Genomic DNA, 21,923 nt, shown 5'->3' on the forward strand with positions numbered 1-21,923 from the left:
CTTCATTTTCTGAAGAAGGGTCCAGACCCGAAACGTCAGCCTTCCTGCTCCTCTGATGCTGCTTGGCCTGCTGAGTTCATCCAGCTCTACACCTTGTTATCTCAGATGCTCCAGCATTGGAAGTTCCTACTATCTCTCAATTAAATTGCCATTTTCCCTATCTTTTCACTTCCTTCTTTGAAAGTGTCAACTCCATTTTGGGAGGATATTGGAGTATAATGAGAACACATTTAGTCGCATGGAGAAAGGATGAAATAATCTGCATTACAGAGCTATATTACAGATGCATAATAGCATGTAAATAAAAGAGCTTATGGAACTCCCAAATGTCGGGCTACAGTAACTTATGAAACAGGCAGTGATCTAGATGCAGCACACCAAAAATGGAAATAATATAGTCTAAGAAAGCAAACTGTTAGCAATGTAGGATAGAATCCAAAGTCCATAACCTTATGGCAACTGAAAGACTAAGGGCTGTACCAGTGGAGGCAGATCAATTCAGATATATTTAAGGGTACTTGATAAGGTCTCGTGATCGTGCAGGAACCTACTTAGAGAGCATTGGTTAGTTGCTTGATAAGAGCTGAGTGCAACATTTTCATCCCTGAAAATAACCACAGAGGCTGGTAACCCATCACCAAGTCACCCTTTATTTACTTGGGCACAGTACACTGCCTGTGGGCAGCCAGCTCGGAGTCAGTCCCTGAATTGAGGAGATTCTAAATCCCCTGGTTATATTGGTCAGCCAGGACTTTTCTGTTTGTCCCATGTTTACAACCCCAATCGATGATCATGTGGTCAACAAAGTTCACCTGGTTTCAATCACCATTCCCCTCCTCCTCTAGATCCGGGGATGGAGGCTTGGTCTTTCTCTCACAGCTTTTCCTGTGATATTTTTGCCCCAGGTTCGGTTCCTCCGATTCGGACTCTTACACGATGACATGTACCAGTCCGAAGCCCGTCTCTTGTGTCCAGAGCGTCTTGGGAGATTTTCCTTCTCTACTTCTGGCGATAACAGTATCAAGGCTGCACCATCTTAGACCCCGAGGTTTCCTCGACGCTAGGCAGAGGGGGAGAACCCATGGTTTCTGACAGGCCTCCTGGCTGTTGTGAGGAGCCAGGTATATTCTGCTGCTGTACCTTTTGCAAGGGAACTGTTTTCAGGTGATCCATGTGTTTGTTCAGGTCCGCCTCAACCATCCCCCACCCCCTCCCTGCTGAACTGTAGTGGAAATATTGAGAGACCTTCCTTTTCTCTAACTCAAGGGGATCAACCAAAAGATATTGCCTTCTGTCAGCCCTCCTGTCTCAGTACAGACTGGGTTTCTGAGTCAGCTATTCACCGAAGACTGCATCCATTCTATAAATGCAGTGGAATAGGAATGTGAAATAAATGATTTGCCCCCTTAAGATGTTTCTGGTATCACTTTACATTTCACAAAGAAAGTGCTGACCAGCACATTGTATCTGACCTTGTCTTATAGACATGTACCCAAGCAATAAATGAAAACATTTGGTGATAGCATTCTCACTTCAAGACAGAGGGTTGAGGGTCTAGCTATTATCCAGAGGTTCCTGACCAAACCTAAGCTACATTCCTGTCCAGTAACCAAGAGTGTGCTGCATTGTTGGATGCGCGAGAAGCTAACAAAATCTTTCCAATGGTATAAAAAATGAGGGCACTATTTGAAAAGCAGAGGACATCTTTCTGGTGTCCTGGCCAATATTTATGTCTCAACATTGCAACAAATCATCTCATCATTATTCCATAAGTGGGAACTTACTGTGCTCTCAAAACAACCTCCCAACTTTCTTCCATGACAATAATATGAAGGTACATAGGAACTGGAGTAGACCATTCAGCCCATCAAGTTTGCTCCACCATCAAAATGTTCATGCTAATCTGGTTGTGATGTCAGCTCCGGGGCCCCCCTCCCACAACCCTTAACCCCCAGTTCCCTTGTCTGTCAAAACTCAATCTAACTCAGATTTAAATAAATTCAGTGACCCAGCCTCCACTGCTTTCTAGTTAAGAGAGTTCTACAGAGAGAAAAAAAAAATTCCCTTTAACTCAACCTTAAAAGGGAGACCTCTTATTCTTAAACTGCATCCCCTAGGTACAATCATCCCACAAAAAGAGACATCCCTGCAGTATGCCCAGGGGATGCTGGAGAACCTTGGCAGGTCTGGCAACATCTGTGGAGAGAGAAAAACAGTGTTTCAAGTCTGTTAAGACTCTTCCGTTCTGAATTTAACTCTCTCTCCACAAATGCTGCCAGATCTAGTGCGTTTCTCCAGCATTTTCAGTGTTTGTTTCAGATTTCCAGCATTTTACTTTTATCCCAGCAGTATCCATTCTATCAAGACCCCTCGGGAAACTATATTTCAAGAAGTTCACCTCTCATTTTTCTAAACTCCAATGGGTATCAGCCAATCTTTCAATCTTTCATCATGAGATAAGTCTTTCATCCCAAGTATGAGCCAAGTAGTCCTCGCTGAACTTATTCTGACATGATTGGATATTTTTTAAAATAAGAAAACCAAAACAGGACACAATATTTCAAGATATAACAAGGTGTAGAGCTGGATGAACACAGCAGGCCAAGCAGCATCAGAGGAGCAGGAAAGCTAACATTTCGGGTCTAGACCCTTCTTCAGAAACGATATTCTAAGATGTAGTCTTTCCAAGGCCTTACATGCTGCATTAAAACATCAACATTTTCATATTCCATTTGCTTTTCCACGTTCTTAAGCACATTTGCAAAGAAACTAACTGGCTGTAAAACACTTTGAAACTTCTTGTGAAAGGCCCTATATAATTTGCTTCTTGCCTCTCAGGATCAACTGTTGTGTGATCAGGGAATGTTTGAGAAAGTCAAGTCTGTATGGATTTAAACTGGGAAGACCAAAAAAGCCAGTCAGCAGGAAAATTAGTGAGGACTGTAAGATTTTTAGTATTTTTTAAAAGAAAGATCTTATTTTCTATTCCGGATAAACAAAGTCTTTCACACAAATTATAAAACATTAAACTGCACGCCAGAATTGTAATCAGATTAAGAAGAAGTAACGATAAAGCAATGATTAATATTTAAAAATGATGCTAATTTTAAAAAAATGCAAGTAATTAGTTCAAAGAAAGGAAGGATATCAACACCGGAATTTCAAAGAAAACCTGAGAGATTGTTAGTAGTCATTGATAGATACATTAGACGTGCAATTTCAATGTTCTGTCGGTCTGTCAGTGCACTGTAATCACTCAAGAAGGTCCCGGTGGAAAAAGATGTGCAGTTCGAATAAAATTGATAGCAGCTCCATGTGCTTTCCTCAGTGTTTAAATTGCAAACTGGCGAAGGGCCAAATAAAAGCGAAAGAAATTGTGCGTACTGGAAATCTGAAATCAAAAACAGAAAGCACTGGAAATATTCAGTAAGTGCATCTATGGTGTAATAGACAGAGGCGAACTCTGTTCTGACAAGGGGTCATCGCGCTGAAGTGTCGGGCAAAATCATAACAGAATGGAGCCATATAACAGAAATAGTAGGAACTGCTGATGCTGGAGATAACAAGGTGTGGAACTGGATGAACACAGCAGGCCAAGCAGCATCAGAGGAGCATGGAAGCTGATGTTTCGGGTCTGGACCCTTCTTCAGAAGAAGGGTTAGCGGTTAGGGTTAGCTTTCCTGGAACCATATAACAGGTGAGGCTGGTAGCAGTGGAGGACCCATTGATCTGTCAGGGTAGAGTAAAGGGTTAATGGTGCTATTACTCTGATATTGACTGATCACATGCACAAGGAGCATGTTATCAGATTACATGATGCTAAAACTAGATGGAAGGCAGCAGCATATAAACCCTATTCTATTCAGTTTATAGGCAGCAAATGTTAATCCTTTGTACCAGCCTAGTCTTCAAACCTCATATGTCTCAATCTCTTAGAAGCGCCTAATTATATTCCTACAGTCAGCATGCTTTAACTGAAGCATGACATTCACATCCTATTTACATAAGAACATAAGAAACAGGAACAGAGTAGGCCATCTGGCCTGTCGAGCCTACTCTACCATTCAATAAGATCATGGCTGATTATTTTCATGGATTGTTTCAGGGTTTCTGGGTTTCCCGGCCAGTGGTTATCAGTGCAGAGACATGTTATATTTGTCAAAGGAAGGCTTTTTACTTAAAGAGGACTTCCGGATTACTACATCGATTCTGAAATAACACCCCAGAAGCTGGGTATCTTGTCACCGAGCCACTCTTTATTGACACGTGGAGAGTCCTTGACACTGATCCAACTCCCTCACAGCCACCTCTCAGAGTGAACAGAACCTCTGACTCTCCTGTTTGTATCTGTCAGCCAGGGCTCCCTGACTGGACCAGGTTAACAGCCCCAATAAGGGAACTCACATTCTATGAGGCCCACCCGGCTGACTTCGTTATCATCGCTACAGCTTCCTGCTGACTCAGCAGCCACAGGTAGAGGTCCTGGGAAAGCTGCACTCATTCCACACTCAGTGTCTGCAGCACTCCGCGCGGGTGTCAGTGTCTCACTCCCTGTAAGATCCGAGGGTTTGACGTGAGGTATCCCAAAGATGGGCAGAATAGGCTAGCCTCTCAAACCAAGTAGGTGTGGATGGAAGGGACTGACATAGTGGGCAGCAGGAGTATGGCCCATCCAACCTGAAAACAGTGTGCCAATAGGTTGGAATGACCTGTAAAGATTGAAATTCCCATGCTTGGAATTCCTATTGGGCACATTCAGAACACATGTACACGAAAACTCTACTTGTTCCTGTCTCTGCGGCTTACTACTCATCTGGACAGGCAACAAGTACCCTTGTCCTCCTCTTTGAGCTGTCATGTATCTATGCCTCACAGCCATTGCCTACAAACATTGCCCTACTCCACACAATCCATTTCTGACGCCCGTAGCCCTTTGCTTTCTGGCTTCAGGGCGAAAAGAGATCAGGACTGCAGGGACGGGGCAGAAAATGGTGGGTGGGCATTGGGGGGGTTTGGTGGAGTAGTTGTCATGGGATACTTGGGTCTCCAATGACAGGTACTTTTGGTGGTAACTGGAAGTTCCACTAGAAAGTGGGTCTTGTTACGGAGGCTGCAAATGCTACCAAATAGCCACGATAGTCTGAGTATTGTGAGGTCCAGGTACTCGATGGGACCTGCTCCTCCATCAATACAAACAAAAACAGAAATTGCTGGTAAAGTGAGCAGGTCTGTCAGCATCTGTGGAGAGAGTACAGAGTTAAGGTTTTGGGTCCAGTCCCCCTACTTCAGAACTGATTGTAGCTCAGAAAAGGTTGGTATACATGCAAGAGAAATGGTGGGGAAAGGAGTAAACGAGATGGAATGCAGAGAGAGAAAGAGAGAGATAAACAGTTGGGCAGACAAACGAATGGGTGAGTTCAGCCTGCGAGAATAATTAGGTGTCAATGGAGACCATTAGTGGCTGACAATGGATTATTTGTGATAGCAGCCAATGTGATGACAAGGCCTGGTGTGCAGAGAGGGGCTTGGGGTAAGGACATGGGAGAAGGGAGATCCTGTATTCACGTGGGGGCTCTCTCTCTGAAATGAAGCTCCACGTCCAATGCTTCTGCTTTAAGGAGCGAAGCACGCCATGGAGAAAGTAATTGTTTCTGCCGATCTTGTAGCAGTCAGATAGAGCTGCATAGGTAGTTCCCATGCTGCATTGAAGGCTGTCAACAAGCGTCTACTGTTCAGGTAAGTTCAGGGCAAGAAGTTGAAAAATCACCTGTCAAACAGCAAGAGCACGTCCCTTCAGGGGAGTGCTGTGAGCAACAGCCTCTTACCATGCCTGGCCTGCAGCTCAGTGTTTGACAGGTTTTCCAGTACATCAGTTTCACAGCCTAAAGACTCTCCATCAAAAAGCTCTCAAGTCCCGGATCCAGGCAAGTCCCACTGCTTTGGAAAATCAGTCCGCTGGCTGTAAGTGCCAAAAATACTGTGTTGATCGGTGAATTCACTGCGAGGGGAATGTGGGAGAGATCTGTAGCTGTCCAAGGCAAGGCTTCCTCTTGGATAGAGAAAGCCCATCTCAAACCAAATAGTAGCCTGTCAGACGGTAAATGGTTGCAGAGCTAGTGAGCCAAGAGGGTGCAGCATGTATCACCTTGTCTTTGATGTTTGTTTTTATTGCAAAAATATATTTTATTCACAAAAAATTGAGAGGTAATTTCCACAATCTCCCCCCCAATCAGTGGTTGAAAACGCCCTCGACTGCATCTCTTGCATTTCCCGCACCACATCCCTCACACGCCCTCCCCGCAAAACAAACAAAAACAGAATTCCCCTCGTCCTCATGTATCACCCCATTAACCTCCGGATCCAATGCATCATTCTTAGTCACTTCCGCCAGCTGCAATCTGACCCCACTATGAAGGATATATTTCGCTCCCCACCCCTATCTGCCTTCTGGAGGGACCACTCTCTCCGCGACTCCCTCATCCGCTCCACACTCCCCACTAGCCCCACCACCCCTGGCACCTTTCCCTGCAACCGCAGGAAGTGCTACACCTGCCCCTACACCTCCCCCCTCACCCCCATACAAGGCCCCAAGAAAACCTTCCACATTAAACAGGTGTTCACCTGCACATCTGCTACTGTGGTCTATTGTGTCCGCTGTTCCCGATGTGGCCTCCTCTACATCGGTGAGACCAAGTGGAGGCTTGGAGGCCGCTTTGTGGAACACCTATGCTTGGTTCTTGACAAACGACTGCACCCCCCAGTCGCGAACCACTTGAACTCCCCCCTCCCACTCCCTGGACGACATGCCCATCCTGGGCCTCCTCCAGTGTCACAATGACGCCACCCGGAAACTGGAGGAGCAGCACCTCATATTCTGCCTCGGGAGCCAACAACCCAATGGCCTCAATGTAGACTTTACGAGCTTCAAAATCTCCCCACTCCCGGCCTCATCCCAAGACCAACCCTCCCTCTCATGCCCGCCTCCTTGACCTGTCCGTCTTCTCTCCCACCTATCCGCTCCTCCCACCTCACTGACCAATCCCCACCCCCACTTTCTACCTACACTCACCTTTACTGGCTTCATTCCCGCCTCCTTGACCGGTGCGTTTTCTCTCCCAACTATCCGCTCCACTATCCACCTTCTATCACCGCGCTCCCCATCCTCTCTGTTTATATCAGAGCCCCCTTCCCCTCCCCCATTTCTGAATAAGGGTCCAGACACGAAACGTCAGCTTTCCTGCTCCTCTGATGCTGCTTGGCCTGCTGTGTTCTTTCAGCTCCAGACTTTACATGGCGGTCTTTCCCCATTGCACTTTGGCGGCAGATGCCCCAAGCTTTAGTGAAATCCTTAGCACATAGTCTTGGATCTTGGAATGTGCCAGTTTGCAATACTCGGTCAACGTTATCTCTTTGCGCTGGAAGACCAACAAGTTTCAGGCAGATGGTCCTCCAGATGCAGTTGAATGTTTGGCTCGATGTGCATCCCAGGGAACAGCCCATAGAGCAGAGTCCCAGATCACGGAGTTGCTCGGGATGAATCATGACAAAAATCATTGCACATCTCTCCAGATCGTCTTTGCAAAGTCGCAATCCCGAAGGAGGTGTGTGACAGTCTCTACCTCCGCCTGCAGCCACTTCGAGGACAGCGTGCAGTGGCAGATAGTGTCTGGGTGTACATGAAGGATTTCACCAGTAATGCCCTTCTCACCACCAGCCAAGCAACATCTTGATGCTTGTTGGAAAGTTCTGGGCGATGAGATATTCTGCCAATGAGCCAAGAGGCTAGGGCTTGGATCACATTCTCTTTGATGCTTACACCAAGACAGGATGGGATGGGAGGTGACTCAGCCATCAAAATGTAAAATTCAGTCCATTGTTGCCCATGCAGCTGGCATCTAATTTCAACCCGGGTTAGTCAAACCACATGCTTCTCCAGTCAATGATTTTATGAAACTTAAAACCCAGGACTGGATGTTTAAATTAGGAACCTGATGCCTGGGTTTTGGTTCTAACCTCGCATTGTGTTAGTTGACATGGAAGAGTTCAATGACCAATGAGAGGCACATGGTGTTAAGCACGCAGCTGGGGGTGCATGCTGCCCCTTTAAGACAGCGGGTCATACCCAGGGGTGGAGACAGCAGCCGTGCCACAGGACAATGGCGGCCAATCAGAGTGTGACGCATCTTCTGAATGGCTGACGCTTCCAGAAGTCCGGCAGACTACACCAGAAGAGCCTTCCAAGGTTAGGGGATGACCTTCTAGAAACTGCCATCCCTCTGAGAGGCTGATGGTGTCGATGTAGACTACAGAAGGGTTGGCTCGCAGTGATGGGGTGTGGTCTTCTTCCATGTTTTCTGTGCTTTTGTAAATATTCCCAACTATGTACGTACGTTGGCTACAATGCCTATATAATATTTACCATTTATGTATGTATGGGAGTTGTTGAAATAAAGCTGAGGGGATTTTAGAATGTAGTTGTGGGTGTGTGCTGCCCCTTTAAGGGAGCAGGTCAAGTGACTGGAGGGTGGAGCTCGGGGACAGTGGAGGTTTGACTGTGTAGCTGTAAATAGGCTTAACAAACTGTTCCTGATTCAAGTTTCTACAGGCCCACCTCACAGTCTCTTATTAAATTATAATTAGACCCAAAAATGACAGAGGGTGCAACCTGCAGGATGATTTGTGAGGCAGATGACTGGGCTTGCAATGACCTGTGTAGGTCAAGCAGTCTCGCTGTGCAATTAAAAGTCAAAATACGAACCAGTCTGGCACTTACTCTGTTCTGCTCATGCAATGTTAACTCTGTGCCACTGCTCGGGTTCCTCAGTCTGACTTCCATTTTATTTCCCCGACAAAGTTGAAAAATAGTGACAACTAACATGTCCCAGATCATTTGAATTTCCCATTTGTACTTTTAAAAATGTTACGCTCCTCTATCTCCTGGCTCTGAACGAGCGTGAAAGCCAGTTATAGACCCATACAGCGCAGAAACAGATCCTTTGGCCCACCAGTCCATGCTAAACATAATCCCAAACTAAACTAGTCCCACCTGCCTGCACGTGGCCCAAATCTTTCCTATTCATGTACTTATCCAAATGTCTTTTGAACATTGTAACCGTAGCTGCATCCACCACTTCCTCAGAAAGTTCATTCCAGACATGAACCGCCCTGAGTAAATAAAAAAAATTGCCCCTCAAGCTTTTTTAAATCTTTCTGCTCTCACCTTAAAAATATGCCCCCTAGTTTTGAAACCCCACCCCAGGGAAAAGACACCTACCGTTCACCTTATCTATACCCCTCATGATTTTCTGAACCTTTACAAGGTCACCCCTCAAACTCCGATGCTTTAGTGAAAACAGTCCCAGCCTATCCAGTCTTCCCCCCATAACTCAAACCCTCCAGCCCCAACAACATCCTGGTAAACCTCTTCTGAACCCTTTCCAGCTTAATAACTTCCTTCCTATAACAGGATGACCAGAACTAGAAATGGTATTCCAGAAGACGCCAGACCAATGTCCTGTACAGCCTCAATATAATGTCACAACTTCTATACTCAAAGGACTGAGCAATGAAGGCAAGCGTGCTAAATGCCTTCTTAACCACCCTATCTATACCTGACTTAAACTTCAAAGAATTATGTACCTGAACCCCTAGGTCTCTCTGTTCTACAACACTGCCCATGGCCCTACTTTCAATTGTGTAAGTCCGGCCCTTGTTTGTTTCACCAAAATGCAATACCTCACATTTATCCAAATTAAAATCCATCTGCCACCCTTCAGCCCATTGACACAATTGATCAAGATTTCTTTGTAATCTTAGATAACTTTCTTAACTGGAGGTTAGTTAATAGAAGGGTTGCCAGTTACTAGCTATGCCAACCCTACCTCACTTTGAAAATTGCAGGATGTTTTTGAGATATTAGAAGATTAGTATGCTATTCAAGAAAACTAGTTTCCAAAGTGAATCTGCTCTTGGCCCCACTCCCACAGGCAACTAACAACCAATTCCACTTCTCAATTGTTGACTTTAATTACTTTTATCCTTATGCCTGCTCGCTTAGTCTCTCTGCTCTCCTTCCACTTGAGCCTTACCATTACCTCATCTGCTCCAAGTTGCCAGACTGTACCCCTAATTTTAAGTTTGTCACAAATTTGTGAAGAAAGTGTGCACTATTACTGAATTATAGAATCTCACAATGCTTGAGAATCCATGAATAGCCATCCCCCTTCCCTTTCCTGAAAGTGTTTACAGAAGTTTGAGACAGTTCCACAGACAGCCATCTTAGCCTTTGATCTACATGGTCATCCTCCATGTAAAAACCCAATAACAAAATGTTGCTGAAGTATCTTACCATCTTGCAAATTAAATATTTTAAAGCAATTAACCTTAACCTTGTCCTGGCCCAGAGCCGTTAAGGTTGATGCTGCTTCTAACCTTTTGACTTGATTTGATTTATTATTGTCATATGCACTTAAGTACAGTGAAATGTTTTGTTTTGCATGCAGTACAAGCAGATCACAACATACAAGGACAGACAATCATTGGATAATTGAGCAGAGCGAGGCATTCATAGTTATGGCTGCAAAAAAGGTGTACAAAAAGCAAGATCAACATTGTTACTTGCGAAGGAAGTTGTGGATAGCAAGATAAACAAATAACCTAAGCAAATCACAAGTGTTTGATAATTCATGAGGCGCTTTGAGTCAAATTCCATGATGTGTGAAATCAAGTAATGAACTTAAAAGCAGTGGCATGTGGACTTGCATCTCAAGTTGGTAGCCTACCTCACTTCAATCATTGGCTCAAAATGGAAAAATGTAGATTTCAAACGAACGTGCGGGTTTTGCAGTAGTTAGAGATATTTCTGAATGAACATTGTAAGAATTGAAGATTTAAGATTTACTTCTGAGGATAGTATTGGGTAATAAAATTTGTTTGGAAGCACCGCCGAGTTCCCCTCCAAAGCTTACAATCCTTCTAATCTGGAACCATATCATTGTTCTATTACTGTTCGAAGGTCAAAGTCCTGGAACACCCTTCCTCACAGCACAGTTTATCTACAAAATAGGAACAGGTCAAGAGGTTGCCTCACTACCATCTCAAGGATTAGGGATGGGCAACAAAAGCTAGCCTTGCCCACATCCCACTGATAAATTGTAGCACTAGAAACTTAATTTGATGTGCTATTTTTTGGTATTTTGGGAGTACAAGATATTCTCAGCCAAATATACTTTGTTAAACATGAAGAAAACCAATGGCATTGTCTCTGTTTCTTTCCATTATCAGCATGTGGTGCAAATGTACAGTACTTAGATTTCCACATAAAGTGACTACAAAGGTTATTGTGGAATAAACGCTCATGGTGCAGTCTATATTATTCCCATTTGGATGGAAGATTGATTAGCCAACAGGGAGCAGACAGAAGACGAGAAAGGGCCTTTTCAAGTTTGCATGAAGTGACCCACCGGGAACAGTACTGGGGCTGCAACATGTTACAATTTATATAAATGATTTTGATGAATGGCCAGAAGGTTTGGTAGGTAAACTCGCTGATAGGTAGGAAACAAAATTGTGAAGAGGTCATAAGGAGGCCACAGAGTCTGTAAAGATCTGACAAATGGAGTATAATTTTGGGAAAATGTGACATTGTCTGTTTTGGCAGGAAAAAAAAAGTTGAAAAGAAGCATTGCAGAGAGAAAAAAATGTTAACACCTCCCACCGTAAATACTAGGAAACGTACATACTGGAAATCCTTGTGGAAGAATACAAGAGGAGTCAGACCAGCATGTGGCATTTGCAAATTTTACTGACATTTCCTTCTGGGATATTGGTGGGAGATTGAAGAGGTCTGAGATGCAAAGGGATCTGGGTGTCCTTGTGCTTGAGTCAGAAAAAGATTAGTTAGCAGGTCCAATAAGTAATTTGGCAAGCTAATAGAATGCTATCATTTAAATCGAGGGGAATTAAATACAAGAGTAGGAGGTGCACACAAGGCACTGGTGAGACCACAACTGGTCTACTGTGCATCTCAATGGTTAGCCTATTTAGGGAAAGATTCAAATACTTTGCAAACAGTCGTGAGAAGGTTTAGCAGACATGGGTTGGTTGGCTCATGAAGAAAGATTGTACAGGCATTATTTTTATCTGCTGGGTACAGAAGACTGTGAGGTGACTTGATGGAAATGTACAAAATTCGCTGGGATCTTGACAGGGTCAATATTGGAGAAGACGTTACCCCTTATGAAAGAATCTAGAATGAATGGCAACTGTTCAAAAATAAAATGGGGCTTCCCAGTTAAGACAGATGGGACAATTTTCTTTTTCTCAGAGGGTGGTGGGTCTTTGGAACTCCTTCGGAAAAGGAAGTCCTTGAATATTTTTAAGGTGGAGGTGGGCCACTGGAATCTGGAGTGGCCTCCTCAGAACATACCTATTCTGCTGTGCCTATCGGAGGGGGCAGTGGGGAAGATCAGAGATGGTCACAGCTGTCAGTAGTGGAGGCGGCAGTGGTGACAGCAGTGGTTTTAGTTACTTTAGCAACCAACCATGAGGTGTTTGGCGTGGCCGGATAGCACCCTGATGGTGGGTGGCATCATGGCTTCCTCGCGATCCGGAGCAGTACCAGAGCGGGACTCCAGGGGAAGTGCCAGAGCAAGCAGCCCGGGATGGAGGTGAGGTCGGGCCTGAAGCGAGGGGAAGTCAATCCCTCGTGAGCAGTGCGAGCCCAGCATGGCCAGGAGCTTGCAGACTGTGGTGTGGAACTTTTAACTGTGTTTCTTTCTTTTTTCCACTTTTTTGTAAGAAGGACTGTAATGTTTAACCTTTTAACTTGTTTTCCTTTTCTTTCTGCTTTGTACCTAAGAATCCGTAGCTAGGTACTTGTGCACCTAAGATGGTGTCATAGGTGGTGACTTGTAAAATTTTCACTGTATTCATGTGAGTCCATGTGTCAATAAAGCTAATTCAATTCAGTTAGATATATTCTTGTTAACCAAGAAGGTGGAGGGTTATTAGGGAAGGTACGAGTGAGAATATAATCAGATCAGCCATGATCTTATTATATGGTGGAGCAGAGTCTGGGGCTTATGCTCCGAGGGAGAATTTAACCCACAAATATTGTTTTGTTTAGAATTCCCAGAGAAGATTCCATTTTTTTCCTAGTGCAGTTCACCCAAAACCAGCCAAATCAACATAAAAGATTGTAAAATAAGTGCAACTTACATTTAGATCAAATTGAGGGACCACAATGTTTTAATTTTAAAATAAAACCTAGCCCTACCAACAAAATTGTCTTCATTGCAAAACTGCTGTGATGATTGATTTAATTTTCACTAATATCTCTCCAGTAATTTTTACTAATTGCAGGTATTTGTCAATAAAAAATGCTTCCTATCAATACATGTACTAGAAAAGTAACATGCATACTTTAAAAAATGTGTTAAATTTACGAGAAAACCAATTACTGTAAATGAATGTTGCTAATATTAAACAAAGCAAACAAAGGTGAGAGGGGAAAGATTTAAAAGGGACCTGAGGGGCAACTTTTTCTGTCAGAAGGTGGTGCACGTATGGAATGAGCTGCCAGAGGAAGTGGTGGAGGCTGGTACAATTACAACATTTAAAAGGCATCTGGATGGGAATATGAATAGGGAGGGTTTAGAGGGATATGGGCGAAATGCTGGCAAATAGACGGGATTTATTCAGGATGTCTGGTCATCATGGACGAGTTGGACCAAAGAGTCTGTATCCATGCTGTATGTCTCTAAAAAGATCAGTTGTAGCAATCTCGGCTCTGAGGGGCAAGATTTGTGGTTCAAATCCCCATCCAGGACTTGAGCTGGAAGAATTATTTGCATAGAATCCCTACAGTGTGGAAGCAGGCCATGTGGCCCATTGAATCCACAATTACCCCACCCCTATATTTCCCATGGCTAATCCACCTGACCTACACGTACCAATTTAACATTAAAGTGCAAAATCTTTGTACAGTGGGGGAAAGCCAGAGCAAAGTCCACACAGGCAGCTGCTGAGGGTAGAATTGAGCCCAGGTCCCTGGGGCTGTGAGGCAGCAGTGCTAACCACTGAGCCTCCATTCTGCCATGGCAAGCATCTGAAACATCTTTCTCTTAAGATGATAAACAAAGGGCCTGCCTGCCTGCTTGAGTGGATGTAAAAGATTCCATGGCATTGTTTTGAAGAAAGGTGGAAGGGATGAGGGGTGTGTTTGAGGGTCCTCTGGCTAATATCTATTCTCCAATCAACATCACAAAATCAGATTCTTTCCTCATTACCATAGTTCCATTTGTGGGAGCTTGCTGTGCACAAATTGCCTGCTGTGTTTCCTACATTGTAACACTATCTACACTTTAAAAGTATTTAATTGGCTGTAAAACATTGAGATATATGGTCATCTTGAAAGAAGACTGTAGAAATAAAAGATTTTTAAAATAAGAGGCAGTTGTCCTAAAACTAATTTTCATTTATTTAAGAGACAAAAAAAAAACTGCAGGTGCTGGAGTCCAAGGTAGACAAACAGGAGGCTGGATAACACAGCAAGCCAGGCAGCATTTGGAGGAAAGGAGCAGTCAACGTTTCGGATATTACTCTTCTTCAGGACTTTTGAAGAAAGGTAATAACCAAAGCATTGACTGCTCCTTTCCTCTAAATGCTGCCTGGCTTGCTGTGTTATCCAGCCTCCTGTTTGTCTAGCTTTCATTTATTTAAAATTGAATTGGTGGAGATTGGACACAGTTATTGAAATGCTGAATTTTTGTGACAAATCCAGTTTTGACTGTATTAATAACCCACACCAGATTACCAACTATTGATACATCAGGGACTATTTTGATTTCTTATTTGAAGAATGCTGGGTTGTGCATGGTTTATCTTCCAGTTGATAATATGCGATGATTTTAGTGAAATTGACTAAATGACTGCACTGCTCAAAACCAACCACTTTTAATGCAATCAACACCGTTTTCTCTCTGCTGCCTCACACCCACAACCTTTGCTACTCCATGTTCACATCCCATTCAAGGCTCATACCATACTACTATTACTATGGCATGCAACTTCTCCCCTCACTCACTCCCATCCATTCTAACACTACTAACTCTGCATGCACTCTGTGCTGCCAATGTACTCATTTAGGAAACCTCACCACCTTACTCCTATCTGCACCAGCACTCAGAGCTGAGCCAGACACTTTTATTTGACTGAAATTCCTCCCCTTGTTGCATTCCAGGAGGGAGAAGAGAATGACCCATAGTATGATCAAAATAGCAAGGAAGGGTGCTGGATTTTCATCTCCTCAGTCCTTTATAAGGACAGAGTGTTGACCCTTCAGGCAAAGACGGGGAATAGACCCATGGAAATCTTCATGTCCTGGCAAGAAGCAATGATCCTGGGCCTAACCAGTTTCCTTGCGCAATTGCCCCAGACTCACCACATTAATGATGATCTACGCCCTATAGCACGCCTCTTGTCTGATGTGAGCCCAATTCTGCCACTTGCCATGGGAGGAAGGACTCACCACTGCTGGAATATCCAGGAATCACTGGCACCAGTGCCAACTTTGAAGGCTAGGCCAAGCATTGACAGTCCAGAGCTGCCGGTGCACAAAGTGGCATGGCATTCACAAACCAATGCCTCTCACGGCTTGGCTGACACTCCCTTGCACATGCATCTGCACATGCCTACGCCAGATATTGTTTAAGTGCCAGTCCATACGGCTGACCTGTTGTGTGCCACATCCCCTCTTACACCCTCTAAGTCATCATTGCTCTTTCCCCAAAGCTCATTGTCGCCCGTCATCTTATCATTGCTCGATGTGGGCTGTCACAAACTGGAAAACCTCCAACTGCTTCAAAACATTCATCTCGATTCGCCAGAAACAAATAGAAGTCAAACTAACTGAAACTGTATTTGGCCAGAAACAAACTACCAGCATAGTGAGCCACAACAAATTTCCACTCAATGAGTTATCGCTGCACCCAGCTCTCATCTCCTGGAACCCGGTGGCAATTAAGACCATCTGGCCTGTAGCACCTAACACTGCAGCACTCTATCATTGCAGAAGGTGATGTTCCTCCCACTCATCGTCCTTATACTTCTCCTCAAAAGGCTGCTCTCACTCTCCCAGCTCATCAGCATTCATTACCTGTGTCTGTTGAGTCGAACACAACTTGTTAGAATGACACAGTACATTGTCTGGAGTGAAGGCGTCTCTCAGACTGGCAAACTATATTAGACCTAGTTTTGACCAACAAGATAGGATTAATTACTGACCTGATAGAGAAATTTTACAGAAAGTTATGTTTTATTGTGGGGGGTATTGAGTGCATGAGTAGGGAGGTTTTGCTTCAGTTATACAGGGTATTAGTGAGATTGCATCTGAATTACTATGTACAGGACTGGCCACTGCACTTATGGAATGATATTAATGCATTGGATGCAGTTCAGAGGAGATTCATAGAGTCATACAGCATGGAAACAGGCCCTTTGGCCCAACCAGTCCGTGCTGACCATAATCTCAAACTAAACTAGTCCCACCTGCCTACACTTGGCCCATATCCCTCGAAACATTTCTTATTCATGTACTTATCCAAATGTTTTTTAAACACTGTAACTGTACCCACATCCTCCACTTACCCTGGAAGTTCATTGCACACATGAACCACTTTCTGTGAAAAAAAGTTGACCCTCATGTCTTTTCAAAATCTTTCCCCTCTTACTTTAACAGTATGAATTATTTTTGTTGTCACATGTACTTAAATGAGTACAGTGAAAAGTTTACAAGTACCCTGGTCCACTAGTTTTGAAATCCACCACCCTAAGGAAAAGACACTTGTTATTTACCTTATCCATACTCCACATGACTTTATAAACCGCTGTAAGGTCACTCTTCAATGTCCTACACTCCAGTGAAAGAAAAGTCCCAGCATATCCAACCTCTCCTTAAAACTCAAACCTTCCAAATCTGGTTGATCTCTTCTGAACCCTCGACAGCTTATTAATATTCTTCCTGTAACAGGGTGACCAAAACAGCACAGAATACTTCAGAAGAGGCCTCACCAATGTCTTGCACAACCTCAACTTGATGTCTCAGCTCTGAGACACAAAGTTTTGAGCAACACGAGACTAATACCTGGAATGAGTGGATTGCCTTACAAGTAAAGTCTAGACAGTTTAGACCTGTATCCTCTGGAGTTTAGAAGAGAAAGAGTTAGAACTGAAACATAGGCTAGGCCAACATTTAATGCCTATTCCTAATTATCCAGACGTCAGGAAAGAGTCATCCACATTTGTGTGGGTTTGGAGTCACACATAGACCAGACTAGGTAAGGACAGCAGTTTCCTCCCCCCAATGACATTAGTGAACAAGATGGGTTTTTCCCCAATAATGTTTTCATGGTCATCATTAGATTCCTAATTCCAGATAAATGTTAAAATTGACACTCCACCATAGCAAGATTTGAACCCAGGTCCTCAGAACATTACCAGAGTTTCTGGGTTAATAATCAAGCAATGAAACCATTAGGCCGTCACCTCCCCAACTCAAGGTAGGTCTTTTTTCTGGGACTATTTCAAGTGAATCAATACTGAGCATAATGGGAAGAAGAAAACAAAAAGATCAGTGATTATCTAGTCTATTGATTTGCAAGAAAGCAGAAATTTATATTTAGCTCCTCTCCAACAACTTGATACGTTGCCAAGAATCTAAAATAAATGTGTTATGTTCGGTGAAGGCATGTCACATTCTGGATTTCCAATCAATACTTTTAAAAATTGGATATAACTGGCTCTTAAGATGGCTGCCACAAATCATGTGATGTTGGCATTTGGAAAGCAGACAGCATCAAGTGACTGGTGAGAATCGAGTTAAACATAGACATAGCTGACGTGTACGATTCATTCATTGCACTGTATAAAGATATGCAGGTGGCTAAAAGCTACTTTGTCCTCATGTTTCACACGAGACATGTAGGAACATCAAAACTCAATAGCTACGAACAATTTCCCATTGTATGATAATAGCCAAATTATGATGTGGAGATGCAAGTGTTAGACCGAGATGGACAAAGTCATAAGTCAAATGACACCAGGCTATAGTCCAATAGGTTTATTTAAAACCACAAGCTTTTGGAGCACTGCTCCATTGTTAGGCGAAGTGGAGGGAAGCGCACATGCACGGAATATATAGGCAGAGAGATAATGTCAAGATAATTCCAGGTAATTAAGAGTGTCAACAGATAAGTATAAATAGTTTGAGTAGAGTGTTGACAAGCTGAATAACAAGTCTTTACAGGTGATCAAGAGTGTCAAACAGTGAGAGTAAAGTATCAACAGCTGAATAACAAGTGAAGGGATGACCTAGCAACTGACTAATTAAGGCAGAGAGATAATTGCAAATAATCAAGAATAAGATGGTTCTAGAGACAAACTAATTGGTTAGAATAAAATGAATGCAACCAGATTAGGTTGGGTTGGACTAAAGAGTGTTAACCCTGTGCTCTGTGATCAAAACTGTTTCAGGGACTCATTTGACAGCCAGCCTGGGATCCAGAAACTGAAATGACCACTCATGAGCAAGCGACCTAAGCACTCAAACTGTTCCAGTTTCAAAGTTCACCTGAGAACAGCTGTGCTGTCACCCTTGATGCAATATTCCTTTCAGAGCTTTACATGTAAATGATTCAAATAACATATGTTATTACATGACTACAGGATTCCTGCGCTGCAGCACTTGAGGCATAGATTGTGCCTGTACAGTTAGTTCCCTTGAAAATAAACCCACCAGAGATCTTCAGTCGCATTATATTTCGGTGACAATATTATAAAAAGGACCAACCTCCTCGGTATTTAGTCATAAAAACACCAACTTTCTGGTAAGCCGTTGATTCACAAGGTGTTCAGTTCAGTTTTGAATCACTGAATCCATTCAAGAAATTACTGGGTCTTCCACATGGAAGATTAGAGATCATAATTAGAGACTGAATTAAATGTAGTCTGTAAAAATGTGCTATTTTTATGAGGGTTATGCGCTGTGACAGAGCATTTACTGTGCATTAACTTGGGCCAAGTATTATGATGAATAACCTTTAGCTTTAAACCTCCCAGGAGCGCTCTGCTGATTTAATTAGAATGACGCTCCAAAAAGGGAAGAAAACATACACCTCTTTCCATACAAAACCTACAGACTATGGACAGTAAGAGAACACATATATGTGGCTGTGCGGCATGAACTGGAAACGTAAAATGCAAAGACAAAATGAAAAATCAAACCACTTTGGATACATCTTAAATATTGGCATAATTAACTTAATAGTAAACTTCACCTGAAATTAGGGTTAATTTACCTTTGTGCGAAGTTATATTTATAGTCATAGTGCCATAGAACACAGACCCTTCAATCCAACCAGTCCACACCAACCATATTGCCAAACTAAACCAGTCCCACTTGCCTGTGTTTGGCCCATATCCATCCATCCTTTTCCTACTCATGAACTTATCCAAACGTCTTTTAAATGTTGTAGCTGTCCCTGCATCCATCACTTCCTCTGGCAGTTCATTCCACACACGAACCACTCTCTGTGTAAAAAATGTTGCCCCTCATGTGTCCTCTTTGAAACTTTCTCCTCATTCAGTTCAAAACCGTCTGAAGTGGTGACAGAGGGAACAGGTGTATCCAGGGTTGTCAGGGCGGGCATGACCCGCGCCATTGGCATTCTGCTCAAACCGAGCACAGAAAGCATTGAGCGCGTCAGGGAGGGACGTGTCTTTTTCCACCATCTTGCACTGCTTCATTCTGTATCCTGTAATATCATTTAGGCCTTGCCATAGGTAGGGGGAGTCTGTTTGGTAGGTCTGGGTCTCTAACTTGGTCCGGTACCGCCTCTTGGCCTCCCTGATGGCTTTGTGGATGTCATACCTGGATTTCTTGTATTGGTCTGGGTCACCTGACTTGAATGCTGCACATCCGGTCTTCAGTAGGGAGTGCATTTCCTGGTTCATCCAAGGTTTACAGTTGGGAAACACTCGGATTGATTTCTTTCGTGTTCGGCCCTCCACACATTTGCCAACGAAGTCCATGACTGTGGTGGTACACTCGTCTAGGTTTTCTGCTAAACACTTGAACACAGTCCAGTCCACTGAGCCCAAACAGTCCCGGAGACGGACTTTCGCTGCCTCGGCCCAGCACTGTACTTCATTTCGTGAAAGACTGTCCCGTTTCAGCTTCTGCTTGTAAGCTGGGAGGAGGAACGCAGTGCTGGTGATCTGATTTTCCGAAGTGTGGTCAGGGGGGATGGAGCGGTAGATGTCTTTGTGTAGCATTGGTCCAAGAATATTTGGTCCTCTGGTGTGTGTTGGTGGTATTTTGGCATCACTTGCTTGAGGTTGGCCTGGTTGAAGTCGCCAGCCACAGTGAATAGGGCCTCGGAGGAAATTTTGTCCCTAGGGTGTTTGTGGTGGTGTAAGTTTCGTCTAGAGCATTCTTCACATCCACATGGGGTGGTATGTAGACCACTGTCAGGACAGCGGAGGTGAACTCTCATGGTAAGCAGTAGGGACGGCATTTTACTGTAAGGTCCAGGGAGCAATGGCTTGCCAAGATCGCTACATCTGATCAGGAAGCATACCCCACCGCCCTTCGCCTTACCCAAAGATGTCGTGTGGTCCATGCGGTGTTTGGAGAACCCGTCAGCTTATAGGGCGCAGTTGGGAATGGCAGGGGTGAGCCAAGTCTCAGTGAAGCAAGGCACACAACAGTCTCTCAGTTCCCTCTGGTAGATAAGTCTAGATCTGGGTTCCATCATTTAGTTTTTGATAGCCTGAACATTTGCCAGGAGTATGCTGGGGAGGGGAGTCTTGAAACCATGTTGTTTCAACCTCACCTTCTGGCTAGCGTGTTTTTCCAGCTTCCTTGTAAGTTTTCTGCATCTCGATGGGAGTCGGTGCGGTGAGTCTGCTGCTCCAATGGGTGAGTGCTTCGGGTCTGGGCCTTCCCCAGGGCAGGACACCGCGAGGTCAGAGTTCGATCCTGGCTTGGTCTGGTCGCCTCGGGGATGGGTTGTGACCGCGGAATATTCCGATCCTGGACAGTCCCGGGTGCTGGGAGACCAAATCTTCTGTTCCCCCTGTCACCGCTTCAGAAATCAGATCAGTTTTCCTGGGAGTCAACCCAAGGAAAGCGACAGGTCCCAACGGTGTCCCAGGCTGAGCACTCAGATCCTGTGGGGACCAACTGGCGGAGGTATTCACCGATATCTTCAACCTCTCCCTGCTACAAGCCGAAATTCCTGCCTGCTTCAGGAAGACCACCATCATCCCCATAACCTAAGAAAGCACATGCAATGTGACTTAATGATTATCATTCAGTGGCTTTGACTTCAATAATCATGAAGTGCTTCAAGAGGCTGGTCATGGTCCACATCAACTCCAGTCTCCTATTCTGCCTCGATCCCCTACAGTTTGCCTACCAACATAACAGGCCCCTGGTGGATGCCATATCCCTAGCCCTACACTCATCACTGGAACATTTGAACAACAAAGACACCTACATCAGACTCCTGCTCGTTGACTACAGCTCCGCCTTCAACACCATTATCCCCTCCAGACTGATCTCAAAACTCTGTGACCTTGGTCTCAGCTCCACCCTCTGCAACTGGATCCAGAGTTTTCTGACCCATAGACCGCAATCAGTGAGGATAGGTACCTGCACTCCCTCCACAATAACACTCAACACTGGAGTCTGCCCAGGGATGCGTCATCTGCTCCCTACTGTACTCCCTGTACACCTACAACTGTGTTGCCAAATTCTGAACAAACACCATCTACAATGTGGAAGCATTGGAAAGGGTGCAGAGGAGATTTACCAGGATGTTGCCTGGTATGGAGGGAAGGTCTTATGAGGAAAGGCTGAGGGT

The sequence above is a fragment of the Rhincodon typus genome, chromosome 12 (genome assembly GCF_021869965.1).
Source record: "Rhincodon typus isolate 14 chromosome 12, sRhiTyp1.1, whole genome shotgun sequence".
NCBI lineage: Eukaryota > Metazoa > Chordata > Chondrichthyes > Orectolobiformes > Rhincodontidae > Rhincodon > Rhincodon typus.